A 23699-nucleotide genomic window follows, 5' to 3' on the forward strand; every position below is an offset into this window, starting at 1 on the left:
CACACACCGGAAGACACAAAAGCAGGAGCACACAGGGAAAAAGCTGTGACCAGAAGGGACTTGGGGCAGTAGAAAAACGTGATGGGACCCTAAGAATTCTAACTTAGCGTGCAGAGAGACTGGCAGAGAGGTGAGACCTTCAGACAATAAGGTGATAACAGGCCCCAAGAACATCTATTTGACAAGTATTGCGCATATAAGGGAAAGACAGAACAAGTACCAAAATGATAATGTAGAAAACAACTAATGTGCTGAGATACACAGAGCACAGGTGAGTTGGAAGATGACTGTTTCTGTTCCAGAGTTGTGTGTCTGGTCAGTCTCCTGATTTTAGAATCCTCTATATCCTACCTTTCATGGGCATAAAACATTTACTATAGCCAGCTCCTCCAAAAAACAAGTAAAGCAATTATGCCATTTGCAGTCTCTCTGCTATCAGCCCTGCCACCACCTCCTCGTCCATGCCCACTTCCATTTGGGCCATTAGCTCTGCCCACCTCCCTTCCTCACTAATCCCACATCATGCTCACCTCTGCTCCTAGCCTGGCTTTTTACTTTCTTACCTTCAGCTACAGGTGATACATTCTTCCTTTCCACTTTCCCAGCCAAGGAAATCCAGCTGTAGCACAGGACCACTCTTCTCTCAAATCACAGACCAAGCACTGCAGAACAGATTAAAAGATAGCCCCTATTTTTACAGCTTTGTGGCAGTTCTCCTATCACTCTCAGGAATAAAAAAAGCTTTCCTGCTTTCTCCTCTCTTGACAGACTTGTACTAAATCACTAAGGGGAGGAGCAAGAGATCATCTAGTTTCCTAAGCAGCTGGGATCCCACCTGAGAAGCTGAGAAAGGCAGTCCATTAGATAGAGCCTACTCCTTCAGCCCACCTCCAGGCCTGGTCCAGTTGGCATGTTTTGCAAAAAAATTATATTAGCAATAGAGAAGAAAACCTGAAAATCACCCTGTGTTGCCTGGAAAGAACAATGGAGAAACAGGAAAAAGAAAAAAAGCCTTAGAAAATAGAGAAACTTTACTTAGCTGGTTCAAAATTTCCCAACAACATGAGAAATAGGAAAAGTAAGAGACCTGAGGGTACATTCTCACTATGTGCTTAACCCAAGCCATTCCTTGAATTTTTTTCTTAGGTACACTTAGCTAAGGCTACCTGGCCAGATATGGAAAAAAAAATGTTGTATGCATATACACACATCCGTACAGACATTCCTTTGAGTTAGAGTTTTTTGCCTGTGCTGGCAATGAAGTTACTCAAGTGCTAATGGTTTCCCAATGCCTTGTCATAGTTTCTGAAGGGCAAATGATCGTATGTTTGCAGCCAAGGCCATTTTTTCCATTATTTCCTGAGCAAGAATTTTAACTCTCTGCAGCACAAAGCCTGTTAAACCCCTGATGACACAGAGAGAAAAGCACAGTATCAAGAAAGGTACCTTTTTGTAACAGGACCACTCGTGGTTGTGCCTGGCTCATCTGTGTGATCACACATGATTGTTAATCTGCCAAATCAGCTATGCAGCAAAGATACCCTGGAAAAAGCAACAGAAAGTGTAGGACTAATAGCAGGCTACCTCAGATAAACTTCCTAGAATCAAAGACTTGAGATGAAGCTGAGGCATGGTGTAGTTCAATTGGTGAGCTGAGAAGTGATGCTGTCTAGTTTGTCAGCTTTACCTGGGGAGGGCACAAATCTGTTTCAGAAGTGAAACACTACTCAATTATTCCTCCTATGTACACCCAAGAACTTAAGCCCAGAGCAGGTAACTTTTCCACGTGCATCTATTGGGGCAGGGTGCGTGTTAAAGCTAGGTAGCCTGGTACATGCTTTGTGAAGGGGTTGTTGTGTTGTCTGCCTGACCCCATTAGACCAGGGGGAATAATATTCTGAGTTGTTCTAGGATGCTTTTTGGAAGAGACTAAACACTGTGTAGAAGCAGTGGAAGGCAACTTAAGAAAAAAACCGCATGGATTTCTCCTTTTACAATCTTCACAACTTTATTACCTTTATTAGGAGGATCTGCTGAAACCACAATTTCATGCTTTTTGACACAATAAGCTGCTGAGCCTCTTCCTGCAATAGAAGATACAAACTCTTGGCTGGGCACACAGTTTAACTATTTTCTGCATTTAGAAATAATTTTAAAATAAAGACCAAATGTCTCTGTTGAGTAAACTAATTTCTGTGTTATTAATAAGAGAAACAGTTAAAGTCTGCCTTATTGAACTGTGTGTTTAACTGAACGTTGATCTTACTCCCAGTGAAAACCATCCATGTCTTTCCATTACTTTCAGTGAATGTTGGACTTGTCTCTTGATGCTTAAGAGAACAGCTAAGCAGGGAGAACTAAATTACACTTCTAAGCAAAGAAACAGCATGCTGTTTTGACTTAGTTCAAAGGAACAGTACATTGTGAATATTCCTGTGTATAAAATTACACTGAGATGGAGCTGACAACTGCAGGGCTCCTCACCATGGCTAACTGCACCAAAAAAAAAAAAAAAAAAAAAAAAAGCAGGATAGCAAATAGGTGCCAGGTGCTTTTAAAAATTCCTTCAAGTACTACATTTTTTCCTGTTTGACTGCTGAGTCTCTTACCAAAACCCTCGGGGCACTGTTCAACAGCTCCCATGACTAAGCTCCACGGACTTGTGTCACAGTCACATTTGCACTACTCCCTGTCCCTTGACAGGCTGAAAAGGCACCAGCTAAGCAATAGAAGCCCACAACACCATAGCAACTGTGGAGGAGAGCACTGGTCTCCCCATCAGTGGCAATCTCTCTCTGCTAGCCATGCATGGAGAGAGACACACAAGTGTAGGCATGGGTGACTTAAGCAAAGATGCCTTTTTTTTTCCATGCCAGGGCTGAGTTAGGAGGGGAGGCAGAAGCATCTCAGGAGGTCAGCCCAGCCAGGGCTTGCCCTCCTCAGACATAACCATCATGGACCTCTTTCCATAGGACTAATTTGCCTAAATTGAATCCCTTATCTTTACCAGAGGGCAGCCAACTTTCTGAGACTTAACTTGAACCAGCTGAGCAACCAGGTGAACAGAGTCGGAGCTAGAGATGTTTGAGTGTGTCAGCATCACTGGTGCTCAGTTTAGGTGCAGGCCAGAGCATTCCTACCTCTGCTGTTTGGGGACAGCCCCCCGGTCCCTGCTCTAAACCACGGACGCCCTGTGAGGGGCAGCGAGCCCTTACCTCAGGTAATGTGTGTGGGGAGGCCTTTTGGAGCCTCCTGCTTGCATGATGAAGAAATGGTCGGTGCACGATGCTGTAACACGTAGTCAAGCTCCCCTGAGCACACAGGCTTGAGTGCAGCTTGCTGCTCCAGCCCTGGGATTTTCCCTGGAATTCCAGCACAAAGCGCCCCGGCAGGGGTCACCCTGCCCCGCCGAACTCTTCTCCCGGCGCCGCACCCTGCCCCAGCATTGCCACTGGAGAGGTCAGGTGTTTAATCCTGGCTTGTTTTTTTTTTTCCCTCCCCCCTGAATTTCTGAACAGGAAGAGAGAATATTCCGTGCGTGCTGTATTTATGCCGCCGTCCCTTTTAAGTCAGTTTCCTAAGATACCCAGCTAAAAGAAAGATGTGAATAACTATTCGTTCACGCTGTCACCAGGAAGAAAAACGGGAGAAAAAATAGAGTTCCAAGAATACAGAAAGACAAGTTCAAGGGAAGTAAAATGATGTATGTACTATCAGTTTGCTTCTTCTCTTACACCAGAGGCAACTCTGCCACAGAAAGCAATGCCAGCCATCTTTCTCAGAGATTTTTCCTACAAGAGTCCCCTCTATCGAAGGGAAATGTTCTGTGTGATGCTGAAATTAAGAGTTCAGAGAAAGGGAAAGAAATACTCAAAACAATCAGAGGATCAGGGGCCGGTTTTGCTTTAATGGGGGTTTTGCATCTGTCTAAAGGAAAGGCAATAGCCAGGATCCTGTGCTGGTGGGAGCTTGCAGGGTGAGGCTCCTTTGCCTGAGGCTGACACTCGTGTTTGTCCATAAAGCTCATTCCTGCGAGTGCTGCTCGAGGTCCCTGTGGGGCATGGTCAGAGTTCCTCCCTTCATGAGTCTGTCTTCCTTCTCCCCTCTTACCGATTTTGTCTCTTTCTCTTCCCTTCCTCATTTTGTTCCTCTATTCCTGATACTGTTCCTTATGACCCAGTTTGCCTTCTCTCCAGCATGCAGAGGAGTCACTAGGCTTTTTCCTGTCCTTGCTGCACTGCAGTTCTTTACACACTGAAGAAGAATGTTCCATTTAAAATATCAGTCCTTGCTGCTAGACTACCAAGATCTTCCGATTTCAAAACAATGTCTGAACAGCTGGGACAAATGCTTTTCTCACAAAAAGCAAGACACAGTTGACCACTGTGCCCTACATAGTGCCTTACATATGCTCCTCCTTCGGGGAGACACAAAATACACACCTAGACCAAATTCCCAAATAAGCCTTAATATTCGATAGACAGGAGTAGCTGGCAGGAACTGAGATGCCTCCAATTTTGAGGCATTTGAACTCAAGATCCAAATGGTTTTATGTTGCATAAGTCTCTGTTTTATAAACAGCCTGTAGTGCTGAGCTAGTGTGCTGCAGCAGCTCTCGGGAGCTCTCTCTTGTGAAGCTGCACTGTTTCCTAAATTGCTCTGTTCTCACTTTTAATGTTATCCAGAATGATGAAACTAAATTTGTTCCTTAGAGCTTTGCATTAGCTGCCTGTCTCTCTCAGCACACTTCAGACCAAGCCAAAATACTGAATGGTGGGAGCACAATTGTGCTGCACAATGCGATGGTTTGGCACGACTTCAAGAAGCTTAATGCCAGAAAGGGTCAGTAAATAATGTCACTACTTCCTATATATACAGAACTTTACATTTAATTACAGACTGTAGTACTAAGGGTACAGAAGGATTGTAAATGAGAAAAAAATTAACCAAGAGCCTTCAGCCTCCCTTTGTTTTTCAATGTTACCTTTACATTTCAAAACAACTCGTCCTCTTTTCAACTTCTGTCAGAAGAGCTGGTTTCTTTTGAGGAGCCAAGAGTTCTTATTTCAGGCAGCATATCAAGAGAAACCATGTTTTCCCAGCACAGAGTCAGCAAACACTGAAAAAATACTTCAGTGACTGTAGAAGCAAATACTGAAAATATCCCAATTGGTGTAAGACTTCTACATCTTAATGTGCAGGGGAAGGTTTGGGAGCAGCAGGCATGGGGAAAGGGCAGGATTAATGAGGAGGGAGGGCTGGATACCAGGGTGCTTTAGGATAGAAAAGTCCCTCCCAGAATGTCAATAACAATATTATTTCTCTCCTTCATTTGAAAAACAAAGCAAAGCAAAACAAAACATGAAGTTTTGATAAAACAAAGAGGCAACTTTACAAAGTAAAGTCAGTATCGATCACACACAGCAGGAACTCAATTTAGCACAATGAATTCCCTCTCTTTTCCTGTTGACTTGCAGATTAGGAAGGCACAGGATAAAGAGATCCTGCCGGGGATATTAACAGAGGTCTCCTGCAAAGATACCATACATAAGTTCTGGTCACAGGCCCTCCTTACCATGAAGCAGCCAGCTCTGGAGATGTGTTTCCAGCTGACTGACACTATCTTGCAGAGGGTGAGGACAGAGACAAGCTAGAATGCCCTATCTGCATGTGTGAGCCCTGGGTACCCTCACTCACAGCTACCCCATTAACCCTTCTGCCTGGGATTTCATTCTGTGGAGTGATTTGTTCTGAAATAGAGACCCGACTTATATATACATAGCAGAATAAACTTGCCCACTATCATCACTTTTCCACTCCCCTTATATACAGTTTTCTCTTGTTCCTTCTGTGCTTTGTACTTAACAGGCTATCTTTTATTTTTAATACTTGAACATCTCAGGTGCTAGATCTGTTCCTCCTCTCTGGCACTTTTCACAATAAGAATTGTTTTGCTTTGGAGGAAAGTGGGGAAGGAAAATGAATAAGGTAAACATAAACAAATTCAGAAAAATATTTGCAAAGACAGCACTGGGAAAGTTCTCTCTCCTCCACATGAGAGCATTTAGTTTTCTGTGGCAATACATAGTGACTGGATACTACAGTATGCTGATATGACTGCTTCCATTATTTTCATTCTGTTTATATTCTGGAAGATACTAAAGCCAGTTAGTGATATGGAAGGTAATGGTTATTGGTGATAGCATCTCTGAGAGCTGATGAGATTAGAGTCACACTTAAAAATCAAAAGAGTACGTTCCCGCTGCAGAAAGTCCTGCTGGCACTAAAAACTTCCTTCTGAAGTGCTACCCTCGCTTAGCTGTGAGAGCCATTACCTTTCCTGTTACACTCCCTGGATGCCCAGAGCTAAAAACATGAGCTATTAGAGTTGGAATTACTGAGCCAAAGCTCTCAGCCTGAGACTACAAGGGATCACAATCCTCAGTAAAACACTGTGTTATACTGTGACTTCCTCTACAGTGAGAAATTAAATGTGCCTGGAGTCAAGTGGCATGGAATGTCATCATATATCCTATTAAATGGTCCTTGATCCAGAGTGTCCTCTGTATTGTGCCTGGGGGCTGTTGGAACAGTGCTAGCTGGCCAGTGTAACTACTGCCAGAGGCTGTTCTGACAACTGAACTACTGACAAGGTTGTTTATCCTCAGAAATCTTCCTTGACACGTTCAGTTACGAGAGTGGGCACAACCTATCTGAAACAATGTTTTCCTCACATTTCTGACCAGTGTAGTATTCCTTCCTCTATCCTCAATATAATGTACCTTTGACTACACTACCAAAATACTTATAGTTATACCATGATTTAATACTTACCCGGTAGAAACAAGCTACTGTAGTCAATAAACAGTCATGTAAAATATGAAACTCATTAACCAGTATCCAGTCTGCTTGTCACAAATACTGTGGTTTTTTTGTCACCAGCTCTAGCAATTGGTAAGTCTCGTGCTTTACCATATTCCTTTTCCTGTAACAGTTCCTGGAAGATCACTGCTTTGCAGCAGCAGTTCAAACATTCTTCGTGAGCACTTGCTGGCTGACGGGCAAAAAGGAAAAAAAATAAAAAATGGAGAGGTTGCTGAAGAGAAGACTTTCTGATGGATAGTCCTCATGAGCTAGGAAGTCAGTAGACTACAAGTGCTCTCCAGCAGCTAAGCTGCTCCTAGGTATATCCATATTAGCCTTCAAAAGAACAAGCTATTTCACGATCCTGCAGGATACTGAAAACAAGCACTAGATGGAGCAGTGGGTAAACTTCTGGACTCTCTCCCTGCTTATATTCAATCCATGAATTTACCAGACAGTCCTCCTGGAATCTGAGCTGACAAGCTGATGATGCCAGGTCAGTACTTCGTGAAGACACAAGTGTGTGCCTAGGGTAGGGCTGAAACATTAGGCTGTATTACATACACGACTCTGTATTCACTGCAATTAACACTGATGTATAACTGGTAGCCACATTCCTAAATATATTCTTATATGTTTGTACATTCTTCTTTGTCTAACAGTTTTGACTAATATACATCCTTTTTGAACATTTTTCCTAAGGATCTATAAGTCCACAGTATCCCACTAACCATTTGACTGCTGAGGATGTCAGTCAACAAAATCAAAACCAGACCTTTCTTTTTAATTATGGATATGCCTTGTCTGCCTCACAAAAATATCACAGTTTTTTCATAGCTGAGAGTCCACAAAGACTCTGGTCTTTCTTGGTGTTTGAAGATTCCCAATATAGGGTGTCCCTAACATTAGAAAACTCCAAACGTATATGAAGGGAGAGAAATTTTCACAAGGCATCTGGTCTGGGTTTAGGCATCTTCCCAGTTGGAGAAAAAGTTATCTTGTTGGAGAGGAAAAAGCATATTGTTAGGAAACAGCCTCATGATTCTTATGGTAACTTGGAGGGAAAGAGGAATGCTGAAATTAACAGCTTTTAAGCATTTGGGAGTGCCAGTGTGGACTAAAGCTTAAAGTACAAGAAATAGAAAAGGGGAGGGAATATTTCCACCTCTTCCCTTGACAAAAACAATCTTTGTAGTGTCAACCAACAGCTAGTGCTGAGCTTATCACTGCCTCCACTCTGCCCTGCTCTCCCATCTCAGTAACCTGTTCTGGCTTCTGAAACTCACACCCTTTGGAACTGATTGAATAATGGACTTTTCACTTCAGACTCCGCATCAAATAAGAGAAAAAATTCTGTGGGTTGCATATGGAGTTCTTAAATCTAACTTCAAGACCCTACGTTTGAAAATTCATTGTAAAAGTGAAAGAGGGTCACTTCTAAAATTAAAAATTAAAGAGGATTGTTTGGAAAATAACAAATGTTTTAAGGCCTTACCCTTCCCTGTTTTTTTCCCTCTAAACTGTTTATCAAACCCTGCCCTAGTTTGCCAATTTCATTGCAAATGACTTCAGTTTTCCAGAAACTGCAGATGTCCCTCACCAGGTTACTAAGAAAATAACAGTAGAGTATATAATGTTTGCGTGAGAGCTATTTGAAGAATTATTCATGTCAGCAGTCAGTCAGTCATAAACCTTTATACAAACATATATATCACCAGAAAGTCGATGACAACCCTAAATTCTTCTCCTAATTTTTTCCCCCCCACTCTTACCTTTTCTAATGTGCTTCCTGAATGAATAAAATGATTTTCCCAGAATTCATGCATCTGACTTTATGCCTAGAATGCTCCAAGGAGTCAGGAACAGCTTACAGCTTGGTTAGAACCACTCAAAAATAACTTTCATTTACTCATGTCAACCTGGCATTTAGCTGAATTCAAGCATTGACAGGCTAATGGTTGTTGTATAGTTGCAAAACCAATTTCTTTTACATTTTAAGACCCAGTGTAGCACTGTGCTACATCTCTCAACAGCCCCAGTAGCACCTCTCAAGAGAAGCATCAGTGACTTTTGCTGCAAGGGAGAGCCATGCCCAGCCCACACAAACTAATTATTGCTTTGTTCACTTTGTTCCCCTTCAGTCACCAGTGACAAGAATTGATGCCCAGACAGCAAAGAGTGGTCAAACAGCTCTTTGTCATCTCCTCCAGCACAGGTACCACAGGCAGTCACTGAGAAGGATGGATGATTGGAGTCAGGAGATTCCTTTATCTGTGCCTGAAGCTGGTCCTGATTCCAGCTGTGATGGCAAAACATGACAACATGTGACAGCACTCTTATTTTCACAGGGTATGCAAGATGTCAGCATTAAAACCTGGGCCTGGGAAAGGTTGAAAATAAGCAAAGGAATGCTAAATCACACCTTAAAACCCTACTCCAGAGAAATGCAAAAAGTATTAACCTGAGCCAAAAACACTTGGCATTGGAAGGAAAACCCAAGCAAGAATGGCTAAATTGACAGAAAAAAGGCCTCAATTTATGCAAGTATGAATGACAATATTGAACAAGAACTTCTGTGTCACATAATGGGGAAAAGTAATTTGCACATGGCAACATTTGCTGGCAGTGTTGCTGTAAATAATTACTCTGAGGTTCAATTTAGTAATGATTATCACTGAGACCATTTTAAAGAAGAAAAGAGTATAGGATGTTAGCAGAGAAAATTTTTGTTTGTTACTTTATTAATAATGATTTGTATAATGCCTTATTAGTCATCATTTGTATTTGTGTAGAGGCCTCCATTACAAAAGACTCTACAGAAAGACCTAATTGATTCCATCAAACCACACTGATTTTGAAGACATGCACAATAAGTATTACATCACTTTCACTTGCTCTTCTATTGGTAGGAGACAAATCCTCTTTCTACCATATACTCTCTCTGCAAAACTGTAGACCCAGAACTATGCTGGAACAGTGAGTACACACACCATATTCTGCATTTGTCTAAAATATACATATTATTGCAGTATACTCCTTTTTCAAATGACAGGTGCCCTGAATTATGATAAGGTACTTTAACTAAAGATTTTACCTCTTATAAACATTTCTTGAACTTGAAAGGCATGCACTTATTCAGCAGCATGCTATTCCTCCTAAAGGGATAATGAAGAGTAGAAGCAGAACCAGGCTACCTGCACTTTTTGGTATCCTATGTAGCATTGTCATCAAAGTGATGCTGTGGCAAGGGGAGCAGCTCCAGCATATCACTAAGCTCTGAAACAAGCTATGCCATTATGTGAAAGTTCCTATGAAGCCCCATTGACTGTTAAATTATTGAATGTGAATTGCTTAGAAATGCAATATTTCCAACAATTCCTCTGCAAAAGACTGAAGTTTTGTTCACTACTAGATGTCTCAAGCAATAATAAAATCAAAGCACAAAATCCCTATGCATCAGCAGATTAAAGAGAACGAAGAAAGCATAAAGTATTACTGAAAAATAAAATTAAGGATAATCTTGTATTAAGTATTATTGGATTCAGTCTTCATACAGAAAGAAAATCTTACAATAATTACCTATGGGTTCATCTTCTGGTAGCATGAAATGTCACTGGTTTCTCCACACTGTCACTATGACCCTATGCGTGGTAGAGTCAAAAATATTTGGCTCATTGCTGTGAACTGTCTGTTCTGTTATTGTCAGGAGACAGCACTCCTTTTCTGCCAAAAAGCTGGGATGTGTGCAAAGCCGGAAGACTTGGGCCTCGCCCTTTCCCCCTTGCCCGTTACCCCTTCCCCTCCCCTTCCTCTCTCCTTCCCTTTCCCTCTCCTTTCATTTCTATGCTTTTCTTGGGACAGCAAAATAGCTGTTTTATTGTTGTGATCCTGGAGAACTCGGATTAAAGGCCTACCAATTTATACCCAGTGTACACACACACACACATATATATATATATAGTGCATGTATATTTGTACACACAGCATTTCATATTGGCCAGTTTCACATGATTACAGGACTTTGTTTGCTTGCTGGTAGAGTATATCTTTTCTTTAATAAGAGTAGCATAGGTATTGCTGCTTTTCCTGAATGCCTCTTGGGAACTTTCTTTGACTAGATCTAAAGCCTTTTCCTGGCAACCAGTTTGTTCTCTAACAACAGCAGGCTGGGAGTTGTGATAGATCCCATTTAGTCTTTTGAGAAACAACTAAATTCTGTGAGTTAACTTGTCTTCTTTTACCATCTAAGGAATATTGGCAGGCTGCAACTCTTTTCCTCTGTTAGCCCTTGAAATGATTCTTCATGCTTTTGTCACATAATTAAAATTAGATTATTGCAACTCCCTGCTGGCTGGCCTTAGAGCTTTGTAAACACTCCAGCTGGCCCCTAGGTTCATAGTGAAAGGGATGCTCTAAGCATATTCTTTCTTTGTCCTCTCTTCTCTCATCTGTGTTGAAATCACTGCACTTGCTAACTGCCAGCAGAATGCATTGGGTTATTGCTTTCTAAGGGCAGTGAACATAATGTTAGAGACATTATGTGCCAAAGTCTCTCTCAAGCTTTGCTTGAAAGAGCCTGGATGCGAGAGCTTTCAATCTATTTTCTCTTTGTTGGTGAGGTCTCTTTTTGCTGAAAAGAAGGGGGAGGGAGTGGAGGAGCACAGGCTCTCTTAACACAACATTCAAATAGAAAACGCATACAGCTACACAGTTTCAAAAGCAGGGGCTGACTTTCATTGACCAGTGTCTAAATACCATGGACATTATGCAGTTGCTTCTTCTCCTATGACAAAATGACTCCTTTCCACCCCAAAAGATGAAAAGCCATTTTGAAATAACAGCACTCCCACTACAGCCAGGCTTTCTGAGTTCAGTAGGCAACATTCCTGGCTGGCTTCTTTTTATGTCACATTTGCTTATGGACCGTTACTCCCACATTCACATCCAGCCAGTTCCATCTTATAAATCTTGCATGGAACATCGCGACCGTGTGAGATTTGCCTGATGAGCTTGTAGGGATTATCATATTAAAGTTCTCAAGGGTCTGAATGACTAATTGTTAATGAGAGAGAACAATGCAGGGATAATGGTGCTTTAGAAGTAAGTAATACTAATGGCATAGTTTGTGTTTGGATGTGATTGCACATGTAGAGATTATCTCTTGGTGTCCTCTGGTTTTATGGGCCCATAACCTCAGCTCTATAATCAGACAGGCACTAAGCACTTATTCCGCTGAAGGAGAATTACCGTGGTGAAGAAGCACACACAGGCAGCAAAGCTGGCTGTATTGAACTCTCCAAAACTATCAGAGCCTCACCAATGAAGCCAAGAGTACATTTGTTTGGGTTGAGTTTTTACACAGTCTTGGCCAGCTAGTGTTATGAAACGGGGACTATGGCTGCAGAACCACAGGAGAAATACTGTGGAAAACAAATATTCCCCTTATTTGTGTTTCACCTTATCTCTCAAATTAATGATTTATGTTCTAGCATGGTCACCTCTGTGCCTAGTTACTTTATCTGTGCTATCTATTCCTTTGGACACCAATATTTAGTCATACAGTGCTGTTACTAGCCAGGAGCTTGATTTTAAATCCCTTGGACAGATTTCCAGAACAACTCCCCCATCCAGCTGAAAGCATAAGTACTGTGGGTCTTTGGCAGCTCTGCAAATCAAGACTACAGCTCTTAGAAGAAGTCTGAAAACAGTTGATTCTTACACTCAGCTTCCTGCCACAGTGCAGTTTGTGACTGCTGGCAGCCACAACATAACATAAGCTCCGTTTCTTTTCTCCCCTGCCTCGTTGGGGCTTTCGCTAACATAAATACGTTACCACGGGTGAGTAAGTGCACAACACCATGGCTAATGCAGAGAACATCCTCTCCTATGACAGAGATGGCATTTGCCATGCTCTGCTGCCTTCCCAGTGCAAACATCTCCGCTGGGGACCTCACCACTGCAGTGCTGGCATGCCACTGCCTTTGAACAGGGACGATGCCAACCTCCCAGACAGCCGTAAGCATGCAAAGCCAAGACACCATGTATCAGGGCCTGTGCATGTGTCAAGGACAGGTTTCCCAGTCTGAAATGTCAAAGCAACTGTTTTTTCCCTCAGGAGGTGCATTTGTCTCTATGGTGAAGAAAGTGTATTATCACAAGTGTTGCCTTTGAGCTCAGAGCTGGATAAAGACCAAACAGACACTGAATCCAGCAGAATTTCAGCACCCCCCTCCTTCAGAAACATTCAAATCCTCTGACAACTTTTTTCTTCCAAGAACCAGTCTGCTTCCAAAAGAAGAGAACTGAGTATTGACCAACACACTCCTTGCTTCCAGACTTTACGTGACAACTGCTTGTTTGAAAGTTTGTTCTATTGAGGACTACTCTCAAGTCTAATGCCCTTGTTAGCAAAATTTGGACTCCACTTCTCATGAGCCTGTGTCCTCAAATACTGGCATCAATAAATGGCTTCTAACTGGGCTCTTCATTTTGCTCCTGACATTACAGACCCCACACAGAGACATAACCCTTAGTTTCAGACCTGGGGGCTTGCAGAGGGCTGTGCAGTGATCTTGTTGCTGCTGAGTCTAAAAGGCATGAAGGGGGCGAATTTTTCCAGCACGCAGGCATGCCAGCTAGGACTCCTGCTCCTGACCTCACACCAGCTTCCTTCTGGGTTTAAGTTGCTGACTCTGACTGAGTTAGTCACTGCTGAGAGCCAAAGGATCCAGGACCCACAGGGTATTTCACTCTTAAAGCATCCTGCAATGCTGCAGAAATGCAGGCTTGTGGAATAAAACAGACAGTTAAGCAGAAGATGGATACTTTATCGCTTGACCAAAATGGGCAAGCAGAAAATCTCCAGTTGCCTTTCACAAGTCATTTCATAGTATTTCTCCTGTGTTGCTCTGATGTTTTTGTTTCAAAGAGAGTAAGCGTGATATGAAGTTTTGTTTCTTTCTTTTTAATTAGCACCTCTGGGCAGTGACCCAATCAAAGCCTCATCTCCCTAACAGAAGCCTGTCTGACCACAACTTGCACCTCCTAATTTTCATTCACAGGCAAAGACTATCTGTTGTCCAAGTATTTTTTACTCTGTCATAATCAAAATACAAATTGTAGCTTAACTTAAAATAGACATGTCAGAAACACTTGACATGACCTGCATACCTGTCAACAAGTGATAATCAAATTTCCTTGCCATACTAAAGTTGGGCAGAAGACATTTATTTAAAAAAAACCAACACAACCTATCTGGTTTCCATATCATATTGAATTTCTGAGACACAATGGGAGTTTTTCTTTTATGCAAAGGAGTCTAAAAGGAGTACAAGCAGTTAAATGGATGTCTGCTGAGGCTGGGACAAGGGTACAACTTCTCTCTGAAACAGCTGACATGCAGCATTACTGAAACTTAAAGAGCAGAGGTGGAATTATTTCTCTGTTTTTTCCATTTATTGATTATACACATACCGTTTTCCTCATATAAATATTTAGTTTCTCTGTTTCTCTCTGAAAATCAAACAGCAGCAGGGCTAGAAAAGCAGGGAACACAATTGTAAAATTGGCATTGTGGTGTATTTGTGAAAGTTGAGAGCACAAATTGTAGTGCATTTTTAATGAAGGTAAAATCCAAACTGACACTGTCCTTTACAAAATTATTGGGGAAAAAATGACACAGAGTCTAAAGGAAACTTCATACAGAGAAGTTTGGGGTTTTTTTAAAAAATGCAGTGATAACATGACAATGTTTAGCAGAGAACGATAAAAATGTAAGGAAAGAGAAATTATTCCAGCTCCTTTCTGCATAAACTTCCTCTGGAAGTGTTTGCCAGAAACAAAAAGCACACCTCAGGAATACAAATAAATAGGCCTGTATAGTACATGGTTAAAATTATCAATGTCTCACTAACTTGTGATCCAGACTAAGCAGGGCATTAAAAAGTCCAAAAGAGCACAGCATCTTCTATTCCTGAAGAGACTGAAAGGGTACACTGACATAACAGTTTCCAACAGCTGTGATAACAGCCTGCACAGGGTCATGCTGGAGCTGATGGACAACAGCCCCTTGCACACAGAGCACTGAAGCTGAGCTTTGCAGGGCTGCCTGTTGCCAGGCTTGGCTCTGGTTACCTTGTACAGTATATCACAGACTAATCCTTCTGTACTTGTCTGAGTCCTCCTTCGAGGGTTCTTCCCCATCTCCTTTTCTGGTTTTGCCAAGGCAGAGGAATGCCTTTCCCTGCCTCCTTTACTTGATTTTGCCTGTTTTAGCTTCTGACACAAAATGGCCCTTCCTCGCCCAGAGGTGTTGTGAGACGCATAGAAGAGGGCTTTTCTCTATTGCACTAATTGCATGGGTTTGGGATGTAAAAGTTCCAAATCTCTGCTAAATACAACATCAGAACAAAAGCATCTCTTTGTCATGACATCGCTGCTCTAAGACGGGAACTTAGTGGGTTAAAATCTGAGACACTTCTTATTTATTTGAACAATCTCCTACTAAGTTCAATGCAACTGTACTGAGAGGAAACTACAGTGGGGCCGCTGAACAGAAAAGCTCACAATTATCATCTAATTATCCCAGGAAACCTACTGCTGTGGGAGACACTGTTGGCCTTGATCCCATGAGACAAGAGGACCAGGACACCTCAAGCTTTGTCATCCTTTGCTAGCCTTAACCCCAGGTCTGGGAAGACTGCTGTTCCTCACTGAAAAGCCACTCCATGGAAGAGGACCATGGTAACATATCCCAGAATACTTCAGCAGGGTAAAATGGAGGGCAAGCTGCCCACAAAAACACATGGTAAGTAAGGAAAGTAGATTCCAGGCCTCCTTAGCTGATGAATATTCCAAAATAAATGTCACAAGAAGAGACCTTTCTCCTGTCCAGCTTCAAGAGAGACATTTTCAGACCAGGTGTTGCCGTGGGATGCCTTCAGATACAGTCTTAGGATGTCTTGACTGTTTCCTGTGGATTCACAGAGCAGGTGAAAGAGTGAATTCTGAAGATCTTGGCCTCTCAAGTCTGAGGGACCTGGAGCCTGACTCTTCATAAGTCTAAAAAAATTGCAAAGACCATGTAATTTCTGGCAGGAGGAAGTGTGACTGGCACCTCAGGGAAGCTGAGGAGCATTAAAAACTAAAAACCAAATCTGACTTTTTTTGCAAAGATGCCACCTGGATTCTGACAAAAACAGATTTGCAATGCAGATTTGCATATTTTAGGAAAGTCTGAGTGCAGAGGGCTAGAAAGATGTCAAATGTCTGATACAAACAATGTTCTGAAAATATGTGAAAGGCGTATGGATAAAGATGATGTCAGAGGCGTTAACCAGTTTTCTGATAATTTGTCTTTGCAGATGGCAATTTGTATCAGTGTAATTTTTAAGCTGCTTCTGGAATTGTCCCTTTCTGTTCCTTCAGGTTCAGCTGTCTCTTGCAATCCTTTTGCTCTGGACTACATGCTAATGCCCTCTGATGTACCAAATGGGGAGAGAACCAGTTGCATATGCCATGCTTTACTGGAGGGGATAAAACCTATGAAAAGCAATAGGAATTGTAAATTTTTAACCATTTTCCTCTTTCCTCTTTCTCACAGAAAATGACTGTGATTGCACTTAAGGGATAGAATTAACACCTGAGAATACAGAGTCAAAGGATGTGGAATTCATATTATAAGGAAACAATGAAGAGTAGCTGCAAGACTTTTGGCACCTGAGTATGATGAAGCTTTCAAGAGCATTTCCTCTTGAAGGCACCTGAACTGTTGGAAATTACACATACTGCATACTCAACTTGCACACTTACAGAAGAATTCCCCATTAGGCAATTGTAAAATGCACGTGTTTCAACCATTTCCCTGGCACTAGTATAAACAAAAATAAAGAGAAGAGGGCTGCAGAGGACAATCCACAGAGTCAGAGGATTAGTGGAAGAAACATGAAACTATGAAAGGTGTATATGCCCATATTTCCTTTAATGCCCACAGCAACTACTGAGTAAGCAAATGGCCACTCCTAGTATGACTAATGGTGTAAGTACTTAAGGACTTATTTCTACTGAAGTTTATGAAAGTTAAATCAAAACAAACCACACAGTTTAAAATAGAAATGTTCACTATCTGCTGTGAGCTGCAGCAGACTATTTCAGCCCATGTATGATTTTAAGCACACATGCAGTTCTTTGGAAAGAGATGCGGTGCTTAAAACCACGTGCTCACATTGACTGCTCTGCTTAAGTGGGGTCTCCATCTGACCGTACTGAGCTGCACATCCAAAGTCTTTGCAACTCTACTTTGTAGCCATTAGTTTTGGTCCTGCCAAGCAGGAAGCTATTTATAAATATCTGAAATAATTAAATCAGATCTGTACAGCAGAAAAAGGAATCAATGAAATATGGTCACTATGGCAACAAATGTTTTCTGGATGTAGTTTTGCTTCTAATCAGCAATGGCATCCCCACGTTCCTAACAATGGCAAAAGTTGTCAGGCCTTTCTTGTTCGCCTGTTTGTATTAAATGTGTTCTTACAGAGTAAAACAATAAATGTAACGCTCAAGTATTTTAGACAAAGGTCCCTTTTCATAAGTATTCTACACTAGTTAAAAAAATACTAGGAACTCTATAAAGAAATCTATTGTTTTCCCATCTTCTTACTGCTCTTCTACCTCCCTGGTACAGGCCAAGCCTCTGCTACACTGAGAAATTTCACAGGCTCCACCTCTGCATTCAGATATTAAAGTGATCCCTTCACCATCACCAACAGCAGAAAGCAAGGTTAGAAGAAAATGATGCCACAAAGCAAACTGCTGTTTTCAACAGGCAGTGCTGGCTGATTCCTGTGTCCATATTAAACAAAAACAGAAAATAAAAGCTGCTCACGCTTCACCAGACCCCACCTGCAAAATATTATTCTGGCCATGTCAATCACAAAAGTTAGGCCCTACATGCAGTACATGCTGGAAAAATCCAGGTTATGTTTGTGCATAGTCTCTGAACTCACCAGCATGGCCACAGCCTCCTTGGAGTTTTGCAAATTTCATGCTTTGTGCATTGAGTCTTTGATAGGCTGTAGATATCTCAGAGGGCTTTGTGAATTTGTCTGCACTTTGGTGGAGCTCAAAACCACCAAGTTGTTTGAGCTAGCTTTCTCTTTTATTGTTTTTTTTCCTTGAGTACATAAAACAACATTTCAAAAGTCATTTCAAACACCCATTGCCACGTGAGAGGGCATTTCCATGACAGGTCTGTATTTCCTCTCTGGTTTTACATTCCTGGTTTTTTTATAATCAGTGGCCTCAAAGATATGCAGTCAGTCCACCTACTTTTTTCCTTTGCTTAAAAACTAACAAGTCCATTGGCAGTGTCAACCAAATGCAGCAAGGGAGGTCAGTCCTCAGAGATTGTTAAGATTGTACAAGTTTCATGAAAACAGTTCTTTGGGAGAGAAAAGTGATCTTTTCCATGCCATGACTACCAGAAAATTTGCTCGCTGTCTTGTCAGCTGTGCAAGAGTCTGTTAGCACTGGGCCAAGAGGCAAAAAAGTACCCATGCTTCTGACTGCCCCACTCAAGGGAAAAGGTTCAGTGGGCGCTGACACCTTTTTTAGACACTGATATAGATCACAGCTCTTTATGAAATCGGCCTTTGTAAATCCCGGTGTACCTGACCTTGCCAAGCTTACATAGGCAATTAAGTTGTTAATATTGATCTTTAAGAGTCTCTTCACAGTTACCTGTGCCAGCTCAGATGGGAGGTTTTAGATTGAGGTCACTCTCCGATTTAGATTTATTCATTTATTTATTTATGATAATTATCATGTGATATTTTGGAGAAGAGAATTCTATTTATGCAAGAGAAGCATTAGGTTTGTAAAGCTCAAGCCACACCCTCCACACAACCAAAACAGCAGCAAAGCCATACAGAGATGTGGGAGCAAAGGATATGCTCAGCAAGCCTCTGACTTGCAGACTTTAGGGTTTGCTTTTCTTCTTTTTCATCAGTACAGGAAATTCATGGTAGTAAAGGAGTTATAGCTGAAATAAGGCATTTAGAAAATCAGCAACAAAATGCTTGGAGCTGACATGACTACTTTCCATCTGATCTTCAGCCTCCTGACACAACTCACCTTCGGGGCACAGCAGAGAGAGCGAAGGAAATTAATGACCTCTCACCCACATCAGCACCCACAGCAGCAGCTCCAGCGCATTAGCCCAGGATGCTCTGGGAAAATACAGCTGGATTTTTGGCATGATATTTATCTTCTTTACTCACACAGTGTCTTAAAGCAAATATTCCTAGTAAAATTAAATACTATTAGACTTGTCCTATATTAAAGAATGTCTTCATGTCCCACTGTGCATGGGTGAGGAATTTGTAAAATCTGAGTTTCTTTATGGTTTCTTTTTGTATTGAGAGGGAACCCTCACCCTCAAGGTGGCTGTTTGTTAATGGGGTGACAACTGCAATATAGGGTTATTTGACATTTGTTTTCTAATGCACATGCTGTTTCAAAAAAAATAATGAAAATGTAAATAAATGCAAAAGAATCCTGAGGACAGAAAAATATTTACAAAAAAAATAATGAAAAGCCCACATATTGCTCTGTATTGTTTCACTGACCATATATATATGTTAATTCTTTTAAGCCTCATTTGCCTAACAGCATGGAAACTGCCAGCATTTTAAGGACTGCTATCAGATAACTTGACATGACATTAGACAGACCATACAAACAGCAAACAGACTCTAGTGACTGTTTTCTTGGATCTGATCTGAGGTGCAGCGTGGCTTTGCTACATGTAGACTTTAAGGTTGCTGGACACCACCTGAGTCCCTAAGCTTCTGTGGTAAGAGAAGTTACACAATGTACTGCAAGGACTGGGCTCTGCGAAATTTCACGTGTTGGGGACTGATCTGAAATTTTAATTTACACCCTTGCCAGTCCAGGGGGTTGTTTTCCCCTGCTTCTATCTTCTCATACTTTGCTGTCAATTCTTAGTCAGTGAGATGAGAAAACTGTTGCATAATTCCTGAATTTCACTTTTAGGACTGTTTTCCTGATGCATGCCAGGGTCATGGCAGTACAGAGAATTCCCAAGGCAGAACTCCCTGTGCTACACGCTAACTCAAAACAGTCACAGAGACAGGCGGTATGGATCTCAACTGCAGAGATACTTTTGAGATCTTGAAAACACTTGTGCATGTACTGAACTCATTAAAAGGAACTCCATTACTTTCTAGGGGCCTTTTCACATGTTTCACAAGATGCCTATTAGGATGACAGCACAGACAAAACTAGTAAACTTACAAAGGATGCCTTTACAGAAGAGGGAGGAGAACAGAACAAATCCCCCAGAACAAACTGTATTTCTAGTACACATCCTTTCACAAAGAGTTCCTCCATTTAAATAAGATTATGAAAATATTTTCCCATCCCCTGCATATAATGTCAAATTTAAATGACTCTTCTTACTCGCTAGTATTTCCCATGAACTTCTAATCTGGTTGCATTTAGGGTCTCTATTATTTTCAAGCCAGCTGCATCCCCTCCACCCCTCCATTTTAATAAAACCTGTTAACATGCTTGAGAGTCAAACATGAACAAAAATCTCCGATTCCCTCCAAAGCACAGCATTCATGAAGATGTCATGAATAAATAAACATTCTCTAGTGTTCTGTTTCTTTTGTCTAGCTTATTGGTGTTGAGAAACCTTCTTCTTCATTTATTTATGTTGGTATTTTATTTCCTGATTGAGTTTCAAAGATGAAAAGAGAAAAATAAGTACCAAGGAAATAGCTGATAAACTGAAATGACCAAGAATTTTCCCAGGGAGGTTAAAAATAATATGCTTTAATATCAAGATGTTGGTGTCTCATTATTTCATTTACTATACCTGCTTTTAATATGGAATGCATGACATTCTATGTATGAGAGTAGACAGCAAGCCAGTATAGTAAAATCAATGTGCAAGAATGCAGTTTCTCCTAATTCTGATTTAATGATATTGCATTTTAGGCCCCAAAATGACTGTTGTGCTTTGAAGTGAGGCAATCCTACCCAGTCCTGCCTTATTCAAATGGTAAAATATGTACAGATCAGACAGCAGGTCAGTTTTGGACAGATCCACTGAAGTCCCACACACTTGCCTGCAGCAGATGCAATATCCTTACCTTTTCCCAAATTCCCTAGGGACACAGTGCATGGCAACATACTTGCAGCTCCCAGTGAAAAGACAGTGTGCAGGAGCAGGTCAGCAAGTGGATCTCTTTATGTCACCTTGTACTTCATAACAGATCTTGGTAAATTGAGCAAATCTCAGAAAAATTATTGCTCAGACTCTAATTTTAAAATTAATTGATAAATGGTGAAAATTAACAGACTTTGACAAATGCTAATTGGGTAGGCAGGATGCTTATCTTACATTCAAAATACAGTCTACTTTTCATGTCGTAAAAAATCCAAGCACTATACCTGATTCTTACATTTAATTAATATGAAATTTTAATTGTTTCATGTTGCCTGGGTCCATTTTTCAAAGCCACAATAATTCTTCAGTAGAATTAAATCCAATTTGGTCTTTGTACATGGCTTACCAAAGGACAATATAATATCTTTTCTACAGCACTGTTAACACTCTTGCAGCTGTAGTTTCTCAGCGAAGTCCTTTCTAGAGGTGAAAATGGAGGCATTAGAGCACAACATGCTTTCTGTGTCCTACTTCATAACCTCACACCTTATATGAACTGTGAAACTTAAGACTAAGGGACAAACATGACAAACCAGCCAAACAGTACTATTTTTATTCTCATGACAAAGCCTGAGTTTGGTTGGTTGTGTTTTTTTTACTTCTTTTTAAAGGCAAAAGTCATGCCTTTTCCAACTGAGGACAATAAAGGCAGTAAGAATACTTAGAAACCTCACATTACCTTACTGGGTTGCAGCAATAAGTATGTACATGCTACACTGATGAAATTTCCACTAGTCAAGCGGTAACATGCTCAAACTTCCACTTGTACAGCAAAATAAAACAACCAAAAACCAACCTGCTGCATAGTTTCAAAGCTGTAGCCCTTGGGGCTAGAATCTTACAGGTTAAACTTACAGGTAAATTTTTGACAGAATTTGACTTTCAAATTTGTAGGGTAAATATAGAAAGCAATGGTGACTCAGTGCAGGCAGAGCTCCTCCCTTCTGAGTCACTTCTGCTTGGATATCACAGGAAGATGGGAGCAGTGCTGTATACCTGCAGGTGTCACCTTACCAAGGGATCGTACTACAGAGATCCTGACCTTTTGGCAGGGTGTGAAGAAAGTGTCCACGATCTTTTGCAGACGGAGGGTTATTCCACTTCAGTGTTTGGGCCAAATTCTAACTTACCTCATTTCTACCTACCAAAAAAAAAAGAAAGCAGGCAGGAAAAAAACTTCTCTGAACCAGCCAAGATAATGTGATCTGACAGTCCTTGAAGAAGAGGAATGCTGTGTTACAGAGGAGCGCTGGCTGTACCACAGCAGCAGGTGGTGAGACTCAGCGCAGGGTAGTAAATCTCTCCAAGGTCTTTCTGGAAGGAAGGCACTGAATGACCATCACATTATGCTATTTTTTATTAACAAATCACATATAATCTAACAAGTAGAACCACCTAAGAGCTACTGTTATATTGCAGCTATTTTTAGCTGAAGAAACCTGCAGTTGAAGACTGCAAAGTAAACTGGATAGTAAGAAGATTAGACTAAAAATACTTGACAGCAACATGATATCTTTCGATCAGAAAACACAGTTAAGCTAGCAAACAAGCCACATTCTCCTACAACACAACTCATGTACAGTATGGGCAATACACTGTCTATCCAGAGAGAGGACAGCGCATAAATGGGATGACCTCCAGTAAAAGTCTATCTTCCATCCTAAATCCCCTCTTCAGCCCTTGCAAAGAAAGTCTCAAGCTCTAGTCTGATTGTCCAAGTCACAACATGAAGAACTCCTCCACATCCCTAGCAAAAGATGCCATGAGAAGATGGAGCACAAATTTAATTCATCTGCTTTTCCTCTACGTGTCTTTGTGCGCCAGATACCTCCAAAGGAAAGGAGAGGACAGTTCTCTGGAGCAATTCTCTCTCTTATTTGCTCATGCTGTGATTAGCAGACATCCCTGGGTGAGTGCAGAAGAACACTGAAACCTCTCTTTTCATCTTAATGAAAAAGTAGTCAAGGGAACATTTTGGACTCTAATTGCTTCAGCAGTGAGGTGAAAGAAAATTTTCTTGCAAACTCACTTTCCATGGTACAAGGAATACAAGAAGAGCTAAGTACTTTATATATATATACATATATATATATATCTTGGATTGGGTTGAACTTGACAAATGAGGCTGTGATATTTTCTAGCCATAAATTAGAACCTTCCAGCTCTCTGACAGGAAAGTGCAAGTCACTCCTCTGGAGGGCTGAGAGTGCACGAGGCCACTGACATGGCTATTCCTGAGCCCAGAGCTGCAGTACTACAGCATTCATGTGATCAGTTTCTCACTAAGGACTAAAGGATGAAGCATGTTTGAATGAGCTCTTCTCTGCATTTCTACCCATGTATCCACATATCTTTTCCACTAACCTACTTCTGCTAAGAGATGGGCAGTGCTCTATGAGGCTGATGTCTGGCATACAGCTTGTCGACTGCCAGTTTAATCCCTTGTAATAATAACTGGCAAGGGTTTAGTGACTGTCTTTCACCAGCATCCCCATATTTGTTTCTTCTCTTTTTTCTCCTACTTATTTGACTTCAGGTCAGATGCAACCTGATGTATTTTGGTTTAATTTCTTTGCTTTTAACA

General features: G+C 41.2%; 1 protein-coding gene across 1 annotated transcript in view; it reads right to left on the bottom strand.

Annotated features, from left to right (window-relative positions):
• Window positions 1–23699, bottom strand: part of ATXN1 (ataxin 1) — a 362359-nt gene that overhangs the window by 332890 nt on the left and 5770 nt on the right. The window contains exons 3-4 of the mRNA XM_058831292.1: window positions 4985–5119; window positions 564–662 (exon numbers count right to left, since the gene is read on the bottom strand). The gene's annotated coding sequence lies outside the window, so the exon portion shown is untranslated. The remainder of the gene's footprint in view (window positions 1–563; window positions 663–4984; window positions 5120–23699) is intronic.

The sequence above is a fragment of the Poecile atricapillus genome, chromosome 2, assembly GCF_030490865.1.
Source record: "Poecile atricapillus isolate bPoeAtr1 chromosome 2, bPoeAtr1.hap1, whole genome shotgun sequence".
Lineage (NCBI taxonomy): Eukaryota > Metazoa > Chordata > Aves > Passeriformes > Paridae > Poecile > Poecile atricapillus.